Genomic DNA, 17,078 nt, shown 5'->3' with positions numbered 1-17,078 from the left:
TATATGCAATATTTACCGCATAAAACATTTTAAAGTGAAATATTTGAAGTAATTGGAGCCCTGAAAATAATTCATTATAACATGGATTTTTTTGTCATTATTATTTTTTGAGCAATGGCAAAAAAAAGAAAAATAAAGAAAGACAAAAGACAAAAAAAACAGCCTGCATGGCAGCTTTTGTGTCAACATTGCAACTTTTTCTCGTTAGATTTCACCTCATTCCACTTTTTTTAATGTTCTTTTTTATTTTTACAATAGTATTTCCAGAATGTGTGGCGGGCCGGTAAACAATTAGCTGCGAGCCGCAAATGGCCCCCGGGCCGCACTTTGGACACCCCTGAAAAACCAACTACGGTGAGTTCAAGGACTGCCAAAATTACTAGGACAAAACGGCGCTGGCCAAATACTCTCATTAATAGTGAAGCATAAACACAAACATATTAAACAGTGGGCTTTCTAACAATTAGGAAAGTTTGTCATATGTGTGTCCTCCTACAGAAACATTATTAAAACAATACTATATTTTCCCCCCATCTTTTTCCATTTTTTAAAAAGCTCCAGATAGCCACTAGGGCGGTGCTAAAGAGCCGCGGGTTGCTGACCCCCGCTTTAGAGGCTCCGTAAATTTTTGTCACTTCAAGCAGTGTGGAATTGTTCTATATTGTTATTTATGTAAATCAAGTGCCGTAGCATTAATGCATCTAAGAAATGATCAAACCAAAAAAGAACAAGGTTTATTCCTCCGAGCGCCGCCATTTTGCCAGCTGTTAGCCACGCTAGCTAATCAGCCGAACAGGTGAAGTCTAAATGGGCTCCAATTTTCCAGAATAAATTCCTAATTCCCTCCTTTACGCCACGACGCAGTAAGTACTAACCCTCTTACAACAGCGTCTTCCATCCTCAATCACCATGTCGATATTTCGACACATTTTGGGGGATATTGTTAGTGTTTGAGAGAACCAGTTGGAATGTGTTATATATTGTCAGCTATGTTGTCTTGACAAGATGTACAATGTTACGTCCACTTAACATACTGATGCTCATGGTTATTTACAATATTAAGTGGCACTTAATATCGTAAATAACCGTGAGCATCTTTTAAAGTGTACATCCCGAATGTTGCTTTTGTTTTGGGAAGCACATTAGTTGTTTTTTAGTATATTTGGGACATCGTACATGATACATCACCTGCAGTCTCTTAGCTAATCACACTTAGACATTCAGTGACAATTTTCCAGTGTTTATCAGTGATTTTTCTTTAGTTATTTAGAATTTTGCTACAGTAAAAAAACTTTTAAACAAAGTGTATGCTAGTGAAATTTTCTGAAATATGTAGGTATATTCTTGCTATCGTTTACATTTTCAGAATGTATAGTATTGTTTTTTAGAGAAATGCTTTGACATTTTGTTAATATTATCTGGAATAAATTTTTGGCAGCAGTAAAGTGGCCAATTGGGTAGTTTTTAGCTCTAAAAAGGGTATTTCAACAAGTAAACAGTACAGTAGGTACAGTGTTTCCCATAAACTGCCAAGATACCTGTAGCTATATATGGGCGTGGTCACCATGACATCATTGATTAATTTGCATAACTTACTACAATGATATGATTTTCTCTAAAAAGGCTAAAAAAATGTATACTTACTAATTAATAATAACAGTTTTGTTTTAAGCGTCCATCCATCCATCCATTTTACAATATAATTACAACACTTTATGTACATATTTACATACAGATTTGAACAATAAGTTATTCACTGAAATATATTTATTAATTGTGGTTCTTACAAAAAATATATCTTATAAAAGTATAAAAGCTAAAATGTCTCTTAAAGCTCTGCCCCTTTAATTAGTGCATACTAAATAATTTAACTTTAGCCTACTACTACAACCATATTATTTACCAGCAACATAAAGTGAAACAGAGGCAGAGGTGTCCTGCCACTGTCAGTAACAAATAAACAGAAAACAGTAGTGGTGGTAGATAGACACAAAGCTTCATCAAACATCTGATCCACTGAACAAAGAGCTCCAAAAATCTTGATCCTACACTTATCTTTTGTAAAGTAAATCTGAACAGCCGATATGGGCATCTACATCTACATCAACTATATGATTTGCCTGAGAAGCTGGACAGGACAAAAAAAAATAAAAAAAATTAGTTGCGGCTTTAATTCTTTCGTGGCGGGCCGCCACAAATAAATGAATTTGTGGGAAGCACTGAGGTACTTAATTTTGATATATGTAATGCTCATAAGGGTAATCTAGTAGATTATGCAGAGATGAGATGTGTCAATATCAAAATATTACTTGAAATACATTTTTGGCAGCAGCAAAGTAGCCACTTGGGTAGACATTTGCTCTAAAAAATGTATTTTAACAAGTAAACAGTACAGTAGGTGCTTGATGTTGATATATGTAATGCTCATGAGGGTATTCTAGTAGAATATGCAGAGATAAGACGTGTCAATATCAAAATATTACTTGAAATACATTTTTGGCAGCAACAAATTGGCCATTTGGGTAGATGTTTGCTCTAAAAAGGGTATTTTAACAAGTAAACAGTACAGTAAGTACTTGATTTTGATATATGTAATGTTCATAAGGGTATTCTAGTAGATTATGCAGAGATGAGATGTGTCAATATCAAAATATTACTTGAAATACATTTTTGTCAGCAACAAAGTAGCCATTGGGTAGATATTTGCTCTAAAAAAGGTATTTTAACAAGTATACAGTACATTAGGTACTTGATTTTTATATATGTAATGCTCATGAGGGTATTCTAGTAGAATATGCAGAGATAAGATGTGTCAATATCAAAATATTACTTGAAATCAATTTTTGGCAGCAGTAAAGAGGTTGTCTGGTTATATTTTAGCTTTGTAAAGGGTATTTTGACAAGTATACAGTACATTAGGTACTTGATTTTGATATATGTAATGCCCATAAGGGTATTCTAGTAGAATATGCAGAGATGAGATGTGTCAATATCAAATAATTACTTGAAATCAATTTTTGGCAGCAACAAAGTGGCCATTTGGCTAGATATTTGCTCTAAAAATTGTATTTTAACAAACAGTACAGTAGGTACTTTATTTTGATATATGTAATGCCCATAAGGGTATTCTTTTAAAATATGCAGAGATAAGATGTGGCAATATCAAAATATTACTGGAAATCAATTTTTGGGAGCAGGAAAGTGGTCGTTTTGGTATATTTTAGCTTTGTAAAAGGTATTTCAACAATTAAACAGTACAGTAGGTACTTGATTTTGATACACTCCCGTTCAAAAGTTTGGGGTCACATTAAAATGTCCTTATTTTTCAATGAAGATAACTTTAAACTAGTCTTAACTTTAAAGAAGTACACTCTATACATTGCTAATGTGGTAAATGACTATTCTAGCTGCAAATGTCTGGTTTTTGGTGCAATATCTACATAGGTGTATAGATGCCCATTTCCAGCAACTATCACTCCAGTGTTCTAATGGTACAATGTGTTTGCTCATTGGCTCAGAAGGCTAATTGATGATCAGAAAACCCTTGTGCAATCATGTTCACACATCTGAAAACAGTTTAGCTCGTTACAGAAGCTACAAAACTGACCTTCCTTTGAGCAGATTGAGTTTCTGGAGCATCACACTTGTGGGGTCAATTAAACGCTCAAAATGGCCAGAAAAAGAGAACTTTCATCTGAAACTCGACAGTCTATTCTTGTTCTTAGAAATGAAGGCTATTCCACAAAATTGTTTGGGTGACCCCAAACTTTTGAACGGTAGTGTATATGTAATGCTCATAAGGAAGGGTATTGTAGTAAAAGACGCACGTGTAAATATGCGATGTGTAAATATCAAAATATTACGTTGAATCACTTTTTCTTCAGGCAATATTACATTTAATGACAATTTTACAAAAATGAATACATCCAAACACTTTATACATATTTATTGTGTGCACAAAGAAATAACAGTTACAATTGTGTGTATCTTCCAAACAAGAAAGAGGTTTTATCACATCAACATCGGACTAACAACACTCCTTTAAATCTCAACAATACCACACAAATAGCATTATAACTTAAAAATAAAAACAACTCCAGGTTGTTTTCTTTGTTTTACTTTGGCCTAAAATAGAACAAGCACATTCTGAAAACGTACAAATCACAAATAATCCTCTGGACAAAACACTTCAAGTTTGTTGAAAATTCTGAGGAAATTGGTGCAGTTTCAAAACACAACATGTAAACTCTTCTAGGTATCAAATACCTCCTTTGTCATGTCCATGTATCAAACCAGTGCTAACTCAACAAACCGTAAGAAATGGAGGTAAAAACTATTCAAAAGGGTCAAGTTTTCTCAGTTTTGACAGAGACATTATGGGGGAGTAAGGGTGCCAAATAACAAATGTGTTCGAAGCAGAAGACAAACGGCAGATTTTAAGGTTCATGTGGGTCGAGGGAGAGGAGCCCCAGCCACGCTTTACTTTGTACCTCTTGCTAGTCCTAACAGAATTGCTATTGTGACATCCAGTGGACACATTTAGAACAGCAGTTTCTTTCATTCCAAAACAAAATGCAGCTCATTTTAATACTTGGCAAAATCATCACGCGGGCCGGATAAAACCTGTTCGCGGGCCGTAGGTTTGACACCCCTGATCTAAATAGAACTAAGATAAAGGAAAACTTTCCAATGAGTGGGATCATTTTGAACTTGTGGTGCCAAATAAGGTAAATGTTCTTCTTCTCTTTTTTACTATTTTTTAGCTAACAATTTTATTTTCAGCTCTAACGCAGTACATCTTTAATTCATCAGAGGGAGGATGACCATTATGAAACAACACAGTATCAGTGCAATGTCTACAGCTAGTGAGTGTGCCACACACTCACTGAGGCATCGTGTGTTAAACATACTTGGCCAACAAAGTTCTGATTCTGTTTTACACATCAGATAATATTCTTAAGTGGACATTTTTCCTCAGGTTTCTTGTTCTGATGTCTTTTCTATGTGCTAATTACCTTAATTATGTTACGCAATAAAACATATTTTATTAGCGTGAATAAATGTACTGTAAATATTGCAAGATCATACATTTCTACTGGGGTTATGTATTGTTTTTATGTCATGCTTGATGTCCTGCTGTGACTCCATGTTCTCTAACCTTCTCTGCGGTCTAACCCCCAGTTGCCATGATCTTTCCCCCCACAGGAGAGGATCATAGTGAGGGGAAAATGGCGCGATGAGAGCAGGAGGCCATGATGGAAAGAACGGAGGATGAGAGGAGCTCAGCAGGAAGTGGAGGCAGCGCGTTGACTCCATTAGAAAAGGTAATTAGTGCTGCATTTGCTTGACTAATGACAATGTTTACATAAAAACGACACATCAAGGTCGTCATCTTGCAAACAGATAACAGCGGAATCTCTTAAATCAACTGCCCCTGTAGTTGTACAATACAGAATTCAGCAAAAATGCCTTTTATGTCACACAAAAAAAAGGTTGAACATTCAACTGACAGTTAAGAAATTAAACGTTGCCCGTGCAGTTTTAATGAAGGGTTTATCGTGGACACAGTTTGATCTTGGAACAGATCATTTTGTGTGTACATTATTTTCTATGGTAGAGATTGTTCATGTTTTATTAGCTATCTATTTAAATAGTTTTTAATTATTTTTTACTTTTTATATGTATTTATTGTATGCCACCAAGTCACTCAAATTAGCGTATAGTTTATAGTTCAACTGACATGATAATCTGCTTACTGCTAAGCCTCCACACCAATTAGCCACGTTAGCTTAGCATACGATTATCGCAAGTACTATGCTGCAGTGACTTTAAAAGTTTATGGTTTGACTTTAAAAAGAACAATTTGGAGCCTTATTGGCTTTTATTATAAGACCTAATAGAACTTGGCGCCTGTTATATATATATTTTTTTACAAGAATTGATTGGAAAGTCGGCGAGCTCGTCACTCTGCATTCATTACATCACAATTAACACCTTGAACTGTGGAGTGGCAAATAACTGTCAGCTTTCATTTCACTCTTTGTTCATTAGCACGGAAACCAAACAGATGACACATTTATTTTTTTTTGCCTTTGCAGGGTCAGCCTGCAGTAATTTCTGCAGCAAATAAACGGCGATATTAGCAGCTAATTAGTCTTATAAATGAGTGTAACGACCCGCGCTGTTTAGTGCCATGGAGGAGAAATACAAACCTGACAGAAGGCTAAAAAAAAAAAAGATTAAAAGAAAGAGCCATTTAATATCTTATCTCCATTGTTTTAAATGATTTTGAATCTTGAATAGCTCATTAACCCTTTGAACCTGCAGGCATTGAAGCGCTACACGGCTGATTGATTAGCGTTGTTAGCGCTTGAGCTAATTTCCCCACAAACATTACGAAAGCCTCGTTACTGCTAACTAATTCACCGCCTGGAGTAACTAATAACCAGGAGGGGCGGAGCTTTCGGAACAACAGATGACTGCTGACATTTAGCTCAACGGGCCGAAGCGGCACCATTTTTTCCCATTTGTAGAAAGAAAGACGTTGGAAAAATCGCATGACCTTTCCGTGTCAAAACACTGATGGGAGAAAGTGTTTAACTCTAGCTGTGTTAACTCATTTTAAGATCAGGTTTTGTGTGTGTGTGTGTGTGTGTGTGTGTGTGTGTGTGTGTGTGTGTGTGTGTGTGTGTGTGTGTGTGTGTGTGTGTGTGTGTGTGTGTGTGTGTGTGTGTGTGTGTGTGTGTGTGTGTGTGTGTGTGTGTGTGTGTGTGTGGCCCGATGTTGACCTTTAGCAAAGGCTCAAGCAGCGTGGAAGAAAAACATTTGTGTTATTTTTCAGTTTAATTATAAATTGTCTCGAGTCAGCATTCAAAATAAGTTATTTCCTCACAGGTAGCTTACATCAAAGCTACAGGCTACAAAGAGACAAAATGGACTGGGAATCCAGGCCCCCCCCAAAAAATGGAGAAAATACAATGACTTGGATGAATGAGAACAGCCATACATACGGAGAAAATCCACGATGATTAGATAGATAGATAGTACTTTATTGATTCCTTCAGGAGAGTTCCCTCGGGAAAATTAAAAATTAGTTGGTGTTTGTATAATGAGTCACAATTGGCTAAGGTTAGGGCAAAATATTACAGACTGGCCAATCAGAGGCAAGATAACAACAAACTAGTAAGCTTAATCATAACAGATACGCACTCATGTCACATGACGACGAGGGAGTCAGAGACAGAGGGACGCTTCAAACTGACTACCGTATTTTGCGGATTATAAATCGCAGTTTTTTCCATAGTTTGGCCGTGGGTGCGACATATACTCCGGAGCGACTTATGTGTGAAATTATTAACACATTACCGTAAAATATCAAATAATATTATTTATCTCATTCGCGTAACAGACGAAGCAAATGGCAGCAATCGTCTCTCACATGTCAACCAGTAAGAATTCGGCGGGGGAGTGTCATGGCAGAAGTGCATTGTGGGTCATGGGATGCTAACTGCTATATGCTACTGCCGTAGCTATTAAAATGGATCACATCAACATTGGCGGTAACTTATAAAAACTGAGAAGGGCTGAACTAAAATGGCACCGAAAAGGAAATCATATACTGCAGATTACAAGCTGGACGTAGTGAAATATGCAGCAGAGAACGGCGATCGAGCAGCAGAAAGAAAGGACATACCAATGGCGACACCGGGGAGGAAGATTTCATCGGATTCAGCGATCGGGAGAGACAGATTGTTTGGTAAACGTATAGCATGTTGTATATGTTATAGTTATTTGAATGACTCTTACCATAATATGTTACGTTAACATACCAGGCAGGTTCTCAGTTGGTTATTTATGCGTCATATAACGTACACTTATTCAGCCTGTTGTTCACTATTCTCTATTTATTTTAAATGGCCTTTCAAATGTCTATTCTTGGTGTTGGGTTTCATCAAATACATTTCCCCCAAAAATGCGACTTATATTCCAGTGCGACTTATATATGTTTTTTTCCTTCTTTATTGTTCATTTTCGGCCGGTGTGACTTATACTCCGGAGAAACTTATAGTCCGAAAAATACGGTACTCAAAAAACAAAAAGAAACATACTTGAAAATGGCAGAGGAATTTGCTCCCGCAGATTAGATTTTTCCTTTAGTGATGGAGACGACATCCAGGAAACCCACAATAATCCGTGTCCTTGGCCATATTTAGACAAATGTATGCGTTTAGAGAAAACAATGCCCAAAACCTTAGTTTTTAGTTGTTTACTCTGTAAACCAAAATCATAACTGCTCTCTTCATCTAATATGTCCAACACAAATTTAGGAACACACATTAAGGTGAGTTTATAAAATTTTTTACTGCACATAGACTGTTTCCAAACAACACACAAGTCTTTTTTTTGTTGTTGTTAAGATATAAATGTTTTTTTACAGTAGGTAGAGAAAATGAATAACAATATAGGTGTGGGCCAAAGAAAAGGCAAACTAAATAAATACATACAGTGGGGTGCTGGGACCCCTAGAGGTAGTTGTATGGTGTCTCCGGCTAAATGACCCTTATTGGGTTCATTTGTACACTCTCAGTTACATTAACGTTGATATTATACATGTGGGCCCATACATAGAAATGCTGTTAAATGTAGCTTTGATGTAGTGTAGTTTGTAGTGCAGCTTGCTACAATTCTCCGGGGATAGTTTCCCCTGTAGCTACATTTAATCGAGAGTAACTTGTAGTTTAGCTTACTACATTTTCCAGGTAGCTTGCCCATCACTGGGAGTTACCTCCACTTTATCTTGGTACGTACGTACATATATATGGGATTTATGTGTATTTTTGTGCCTAAATATGTGTATATGAGAGATTAAGATTATTAATTAAATTTTATACTAAAATCTGTCAATCATTGTATAAGTTATAATTAGAGATGTCCGATAATATCGGTCTGCCGATATTATCGGCCGATAAATGCGTTAAAATGTAATATCGGGAATTATCGGTATCGTTTTTTTTATTATCAGTATCGGTTTTTTGTTGTTGTTTTTTTTGTTTGTTTTTTATTAAATCCACATAAAAACACAAGATACACTTACAATTAGTGCACCAACCCAAAAAACCTCCCTCCCCCATTTACACTCATTCACACAAAAGGGTTTGTTTCTTTCTGTTATTAATATTCTGGTTCCTACATTATATATCAATATATATCAATACAGTCTGCAAGGGATACAGTCCGTAAGCACACATGATTGTGCGTGCTGCTGGTCCACTAATAATACTAACCTTTAACAGTTAATTTTACAAATTTTCATTAATTACTAGTTTCTATGTAACTGTTTTTATATTGTTTTACTTTCTTTTTTATTCAAGAAAATGTTTTTAATTTATTTATCTTATTTTATTTGATTCATTTTTTAAAAAGTACCTTATCTTCACCATACCTGGTTGTCCAAATTAGGCATAATAATGTGTTAATTCCACGACTGTATATATCGGTTGATATCGGTATCGGTTGATATAGGTATCGGTAATTAAAGAGTTGGACAATATCGGCATATCGGATATCGGCAAAAAGCCATTATCGGACATCCCTAGTTATAATGACAAGGAAGGTTTTTTGATTGATTGAAACTTTTATTAGTAGATTGCACAGTTCGGTACATATTCCGTACAATTGACCACTAAATGGTAACACCTGAATACGTTTTTCAACTTGTTTAAGTCGGGGTCCACGTAAATCAATTCATAGATTGTTATATGACCTAATCATTATATGTTTTAAATTTTTATGTTTTCATTTTGAAATATATTTTCTATATACGTACATTACTGTATTGTTAACATTTTTATTTTGTTGATTTAGTTTTAACATGTACAAAATAAACTACTACTACCCCTGCATTACAGCCACACAAGCGAATAGGATTTAGAACATTGCTCACTTTTATATTGCCACGGTCATTTAAGTAATAATTAATTTCTGCCCAAAGATATATGTATCAAGCTTGTGGCATCGTATTCAAAAAGACTTGAGCAAAGGCTGTTAATACGTACGAATATTTAATATTTATGTGATCTTTTTTGATTTTTTAAAATAAATTTGCAAAACTGTTTTCAAGAAACGTTTTGCATTGTCATTATAGGGTGCTGTCTGTAGAAATTTGTAAACAAAATTGAGTGTATTACATTTTAGAATAAGGCTGTGACATAACAAAATGTAGAACAAGTGAAGCACTGTGAGTACTGGATGCACTGTACACACCTCATTGCACCCATCTTCCATTTTTCAAAAGGAGATCTACGCTGGAAAGTAGAAGTCATAACGTGCCTGTGCAAAGTGGCCTACAAATCATAAAACGCTTAACATAAAATGTATGAATGACAAAAAACTTACATTAAAATAAAATTACACCACACAACAATGTACAGTTTATAAAGTGCATGATCAAAATACTACAATATTTTATTGTTATAGTAACAATGCTATAAACTATGTTTTTATTAAAATACTAATCCAGTCAATGTTGGCCAAACTAGTTGCTCAATAACTTTTTGCAAGAAAAATCTAACAAAAAGTATTATAATTTGTTAGATTTTCAGGTGTGTGGGAGCAGACAAACATTACAGGGAGACAGAACAGGACGGCTGACGGGTCTGCCAACTTCCGGCGCCCCTTGAAAAAAAAGGTGAGAAACAGGTAAACGCTGTGGAGCGGGCAGGCTGAGAAAAAAAAAAAAATCAGTCTAAGCCTAGGCCCCTGGAGAGAAGGTCCAGACTGAGGCCAAGGAAAAAACCTCATAGCCATAGCACACATAAATGTGTGTAAGAGGGAAACATCAAAGGACATTAAAGACATTCAAAGAGCAGAGCTGATGCAACTTCTACACACAGCCACAAAAGTAAAACAACAACAAAAAACACACACACACACACTGTGGTGGTCTCTGCGATGTTCCACGCCATCGTCTGCTGGGGTGGGGGGAGCATGGCCAGAGACAGGAGCAGCCCAACAAAGCAACCAAGAGAGCCGACTCCACCCTCGGCCGCCCACTAACTCTCGGCCAGTATGCAGTCCGCATGGATGAGCGAGGATGCGTCCAAGGAGACCGAGGTGTCCGATACCTGCTCATATAGCCAAGACACTGTGAAGCTTGTCCGTACCGGCGCTCGGCGCCAGCTCCGCAGCCCTGTCTCTTCATCCGCATCTCCTCCAGTCTCTCCAAACGGACTCCGGTGTGGCAGAGACCCAGCAGCTGGTCTCCATGGCCAAAAGGCTCCCGGGAGGTAGATCCAGAAGTTCACAAAAAAGCACCGCAGAAGTCACGAAAGTACCACCCCTTGTTACACAGTCCTAAAGGTTCCCGAACCAAAAGGCATATCTTCTCACCCTATCTCTAAGGGAGAGCCCCGCCACCCGGCAGAGGAAACTCATTTCGGCCGCTTGTACCCGTGATCTTGTCCTTTCGGTCATAACCCAAAGCTCATTACCATAGGTGAGGATGGGAACGTAGATCGACTGGTAAATTGAGAGCTTTGCCTTCCGGCTCAGCTCCTTCTTCACCACAACGGATCGATACAGTGTCCGCATTACTGAAGACTCCGCACCGATCCCCCTGTCGATCTCACGATCCACTCTTCCCTCACTCGTGAACAATACTCCGAGGTATTTGAACTCCTCCACTTGGGGCAGGGTCTCCACCCCAACCCGGAGATGGCACTCCACCCTTTTCCGGGCGAGAACCATGGACTCGGACTTGGAGGTGCTGATTCTCATCCCAGTCGCTTCACACTTTGCTGCAAACCGATCCAGTGAGAGCTGAAGATCCCGGCCAGATGAAGCCATCAGGACCACATCATCCGCAAAAAGCAGAGACCTAATCCTGCAGCCACCAAACTGGATCCCCTCAATGCCTTGACTGCGCCTAGAAATTCTGTCCATAAAAGTTATGAACAGAATCGGTGACAAAGGGCAGCCTTGGCGGAGTCCAACCCTCACTGGGAATGGGTCCGACTTACTGCCGGCAATGCGGACCAAGCTCTGACACTGAGGGAGCGGACCGCCACAATCAGACAGTCCGATACCCCATACTCTCTGAGCACTCCCCACAGGACTTCCCGAGGGACACGGTCGAATGCCTTCTCCAAGTCCACAAAGCACATGCAGACTGGTTGGGCAAACTCCCATGCACCCTCAAGGACCCTGCTGAGAGTATAGAGCTGGTCCACAGTTCCACGACCAGGACGAAAACCCCACTGTTCCTCCTAAATCCGAGGTTCGACTATCCGGCGTAGCCTCTTCTCCAGTACACTTGAATAGACCTTACCGGGAAGGCTGAAGAGTGTGATCCCCCGATAGTTGGAACACACCCTCCGGTTCCCCTTCTTAAAAAGAGGAACCACCACCCCGGTCTGCCAATCCAGAGGTACCGCCCCCGATGTCCACGCGATGCTGCAGAGTCTTGTCAACCAAGACAGCCCCACAGCATCCAGAGCCTTAAGGAACTCCGGGCGAATCTCATCCACCCCTGGGGCCTTGCCACCAGGAGCTTTTTAACTACCTCAGCAACCTCAGCCCCAGAAATAGGAGAGCCCACCACAGATTCCCCAGGCACTGCTTCCTCATAGGAAGACGTGTTGGTGGGATTGAGGAGGTCTTCGAAGTATTCCCTCCACCGATCCACAACATCCGTAGTCGAGGTCAGCAGAACACCATCCTCACCATACACGGTGTTGACAGCCATCTTGGAAAAAAAATACAATTAAATAATATAACAAAGAAACATATCAAAATTTAACAGTATAAAAAATTTAGCAATATATGAACTACTTTAGTGTTAGTGCAGTGATGAAGACCTCAAATAAAGTGTCACGTCTGGGATAATGAAGGCATTTTAAAGTGTAAACATTACCATTTTTAAATGATGATGCTACATAAGCTGTTAAAATCATTGCTACTTGCAAATGTGCATCATCTTTACTAACAATACAGATCTGCTGTGTCCTCAGCTGCGCGTTTAGCTCAAAGTTTGCTCATTCTGTTTATTTCCGTGGCAACGTACAACCGGAAGTTGAGCAAAGGTCGATCGACTCTGATTGTCACCATGTTTGAGTTAATATGCCAACAGCTGATCACCGTGATCAACCGGAAATGCATCATGGTCATCGGTCTCGAGCATATGATTGCCCAGCCCTAACGTCCCGTCACACGCTCAACCCTGAAGACGAGCTACAAAAACCAGGTTGTCCAAAGTGTGGCGCAGAAGCCATTATGGGGACCAAGCCTTGTACTTCGTTGACCTGTGGCGCAATGTAGAAATAAGACAATGTTAAATGTCTGATTATGATAACAAAATTGCTAAATTGACAACATTGACCCTTTCTGCTACATCTTTTTATTCTCTGGCAGACCAGTATGAGGTCTACTAATGCAGGAAGATCTACTGCCATCTGATGCTTGGAGCTGTAACAACCAACTACATTTACATCTGTTCTATCCATCATCTTTCATCATCATCTCTTGGTGGTGAGTACCGTACCTATACAAAATGTTGTTTAATACGTCTGTGAGGTATATTTTAGGGCTGACAGTTTAAAAAGTAGGCATCTAATTTTTTTGCTAATCATGGCGACCCACTGTAGTTTTTTCCTTCATGGTCTAGTAGTGAGTGAGGTGTCCATGTCACTTCTCTGTGATACTTCTTCCTGGATCAGACCTATCCCAGCTTTCTTCCCTCACTAGTGCAGGATAATCTGACCTCCATCCTAACCTTTGTGTCCAAAGATCATTTTTTGTGGCAGAATGTCTAGTCTGGTCTTATTTTGCTGAGGATGAGAGAAGCTGTCAGTCAGTCAGAGATGCTCGCTGGTCCTTAGGCCTCGACCACCCCACCCCCCTTTCTTGTCGAGCTCGGAATCCAATCTCACGCTTGATTGGACGCACAGTGAAGTGAAGCTTCTGCAGTCAGTGTGGACAACGTGAGAGAGGCAGCGAATAATAAAATAACTTCTGAAACCCCCACAAGTATAAAGCTGGTGAAAAGTGGATGTAGAGCATTTAGATGCAGCATTGTGCTAGAAACCTTCCAGACTCTTCCAGGGGCACTAAGGAGAAGGCGCGAGAGTAATGGCGGCGCTAGTAAAGCCTGTGTCAGCTTGCCTGGCGGGGGAATGAAAGTCGTCCATTAAATCAGAGATGGAGAAGATCTGGTGTTTGCTTCTGGTTGTGCTTTTGTTTTGCAAAGATAACAAAGTTCGTCCTTTCTCACATCATCATCATCGCTCTGTTGGTCTTTTCTTCTCCTTGTGACTCCGTCCACAAACTCAGTTTGAAACGTTACTCCCCGTCCTGCTCTCGTGCAGGAGTCCCAAAGCACTCGTCCTATTGGTTATAAAGCGTGTCTCCTCCTGTTGTCGTCACTACACGACACACTCTGTTTGTCCTCGCTCTTTTCTCCCTGAAGAGCGTCTGGTACTTGTTTAATGAGGACCTTTCTTTAGCTCACTCGGCACTTTCTCACCACCATCACAACAACACACTTTATCTGCTGATGACTCACTTTGTCTGCACGTGACACACACACACTGCCTCGCTTTAAATTCATGACTTCATTTGTACAGTCTAATGACATTTAATGTAAAAAAAACCTCTTTCACGAAGATGAAAGGGCTGACTTTTGAATAATGTAACACGGTCCCCTCCAAGGTTTCTCATAGTCATTCACATCGACGTCCCACTGGGGGGAGCTTTTCCTTGCCCTTATGTGGGCTCTGTACCGCGGATGTCGTTGTGGCTTGTGCAGCCCTTTGAGACACTTGTGATTTAGGGCTATATAAATAAACATTGATTGACTTTAGTGTGCTTGTGCCTTGTACTACTTACTTGTTGTGATGTACCTCCTGGGCGGCCTATTGGAGGAAACTTCCATAGCTTTTACAGAGAGCGTAAAGTACAATGGCGTCAACCTGACGGAGTTGGACATGCACCATCACCACCAGGTGGCGCTGGAGGTAAGTTTAGTCCAGAGTCGTGTATAGAGTATAGCCAAATCCTTTAAGTCGATTTCCTCAATGATTGGGCACTCATTAACTACAGGGCGCCATTACTGCTACTAACTATGAGCGGATGCTATGTGTCTGTTAGTTTTCTAACAAGTATAAATGCCCTTTTTGTTCAGCTTGGGCCTGCTCCACCCGCGAGAATAGTGGAAAGATTTTACATCGCTTTCCCCACAACCCGGAAAAAAGACAAGTATGGGAAGTGAAGGTTCGCCGTCAACAATGGAGAGCCACCGATTACAGCGTCTTGTGCCAGGTAAGCACACGACACATCATCTGTGTTTTGTTTAGGAGAGAACACATAAAAGCTAATGCACATAATAACAGAAGAAATAATCAAATTATAAAGAGATGGTTTGACACAAACAAACTATCTTTTAATCTCAGTGAAACTTAAATAATGCAATTCAGTAAGAGTAGAAGAGAAAGTCAAACACAAATACAAATACACAACATTGAAATAGTAAAATAAACCACATTTTCAGGTGTAATAATAGATGATACAATGAACTGGAAATCTTACATACAACATAAAGTGGCAATAATTATGTCAATAATGAATACATCAAAACATGTTTTGGACCGAAAATCAATCCATATTCTTCACTGCTTGCTAGTGTTAACATATCTTGAGTTATTGTGTAGAAATATGGGGAAATAAATACAAAAGTACACTTATTAACTTAGCATGTTACACCGAAGAACAAACAGTTGGAATAATACATAATGAGTGATACATACAGTGATTACAAATATATTGGAGGCACCTTCTTTCACACACACACACACACACACACACACACACACACACACACACACACACACACACACACACACACACACACACACACACACACACACACACACACACACACAAGCTCACTTCCGACCAACGACAAGGGATGCATTGTTCATGTTTTTCAGTCAGTACAGATTGGTGTCCTATCGCATTGTGTTGTGTATTATAAACTCAAAAGCCATTCGGCTGCTGACGCAGAAGCTAGCTCTGTAGCATGTCGCAAGGCGATGTGTTACTACGCTAGAAAAGGAGTTCCTCAGTGTTCGCTCCGACAATAACCATGTCTCTACAGTTTGGTTGTTATACAGGTTACGGAACGTGAATGAAGTACCGTATTTTTCGGAGTATAAGTCCCTCCGGAGTATAAGTCGCTCCGGAGTATAAGTCGCTCCGGAGTATAAGTCGCACCGGCCGAAAATGCACAATAAAGAAGGAAAAAAACATATATAAGTCGCACTGGAGTATAATTCGCATTTTTTGGGGAAATGTATTTGATAAAACCCAACACCAAGAATAGACATTTGAAAGGCAATTTAAAATAAATAAAGAATAGTGAACAACAGGCTGAATAAGTGTACGTTATATGAGGCATAAATAACCAACTGAGAACGTGCCTGGTATGTTAACGTAACATATTATGATAAGAGTCATTCAAATAACTATAACATATAGAACATGCTATACGTTTACCAAACAATCTGTCACTCCTAATCGCTAAATCCCATGAAGTCTTATACGTCTAGTCTCTTACGTGAATGAGCTAAATAATATTATTTGATATTTTACGGTAATGTGTTAATAATTTCGCACATAAGTCGCTCCTGAGTATAAGTCGCACCCCCGGCCAAACTATGAAAAAAAACTGCGACTTATAGTCCGAAAAATACGGTATTGTTGGTGGTTTTTGGATGCATTTTTAGAGCGATTTAGAGGCAGAATGGATTGCTCCTATTTGCAGCATTGGTAGCCACCTAGAGCGAGCCGATTATTACAAATTAAAATGCTAAAAAAAACAAAAAACATGTGTTCTTGTCTCTCATAAGAAATGTGAACGAAAGGCAAAAAAAAAAAAAAAAAGTACAATTCCTCTTTAAGTCACCCAGCATGCAGCTATACAATTATAAAAGAATGTTGCTGAATGGATTTCATGCCTACTATTTATGTTCTGACAGTCCATATTTGTTGACACACACACACGTAAGAGGAGGGATTCTCTGTCCATA

At 39.1% G+C, this 17,078-nt stretch overlaps 1 protein-coding gene across 1 annotated transcript in view; it reads left to right on the top strand.

Annotated features, from left to right (window-relative positions):
• Positions 1-485: 485 nt before the first annotated feature.
• Positions 486-17,078, top strand: part of LOC133631081 (arylsulfatase I-like) — a 115,734-nt gene continuing 99,141 nt past the window's right edge. The window contains exons 1-5 of the mRNA XM_062023114.1: positions 486-863; positions 5,206-5,324; positions 10,594-10,687; positions 13,408-13,524; positions 15,176-15,312. The gene's annotated coding sequence lies outside the window, so the exon portion shown is untranslated. The remainder of the gene's footprint in view (positions 864-5,205; positions 5,325-10,593; positions 10,688-13,407; positions 13,525-15,175; positions 15,313-17,078) is intronic.

This window comes from Entelurus aequoreus, linkage group LG16, assembly GCF_033978785.1.
Source record: "Entelurus aequoreus isolate RoL-2023_Sb linkage group LG16, RoL_Eaeq_v1.1, whole genome shotgun sequence".
NCBI lineage: Eukaryota > Metazoa > Chordata > Actinopteri > Syngnathiformes > Syngnathidae > Entelurus > Entelurus aequoreus.
This window is presented reverse-complemented; position numbering and strand designations above follow the sequence as displayed.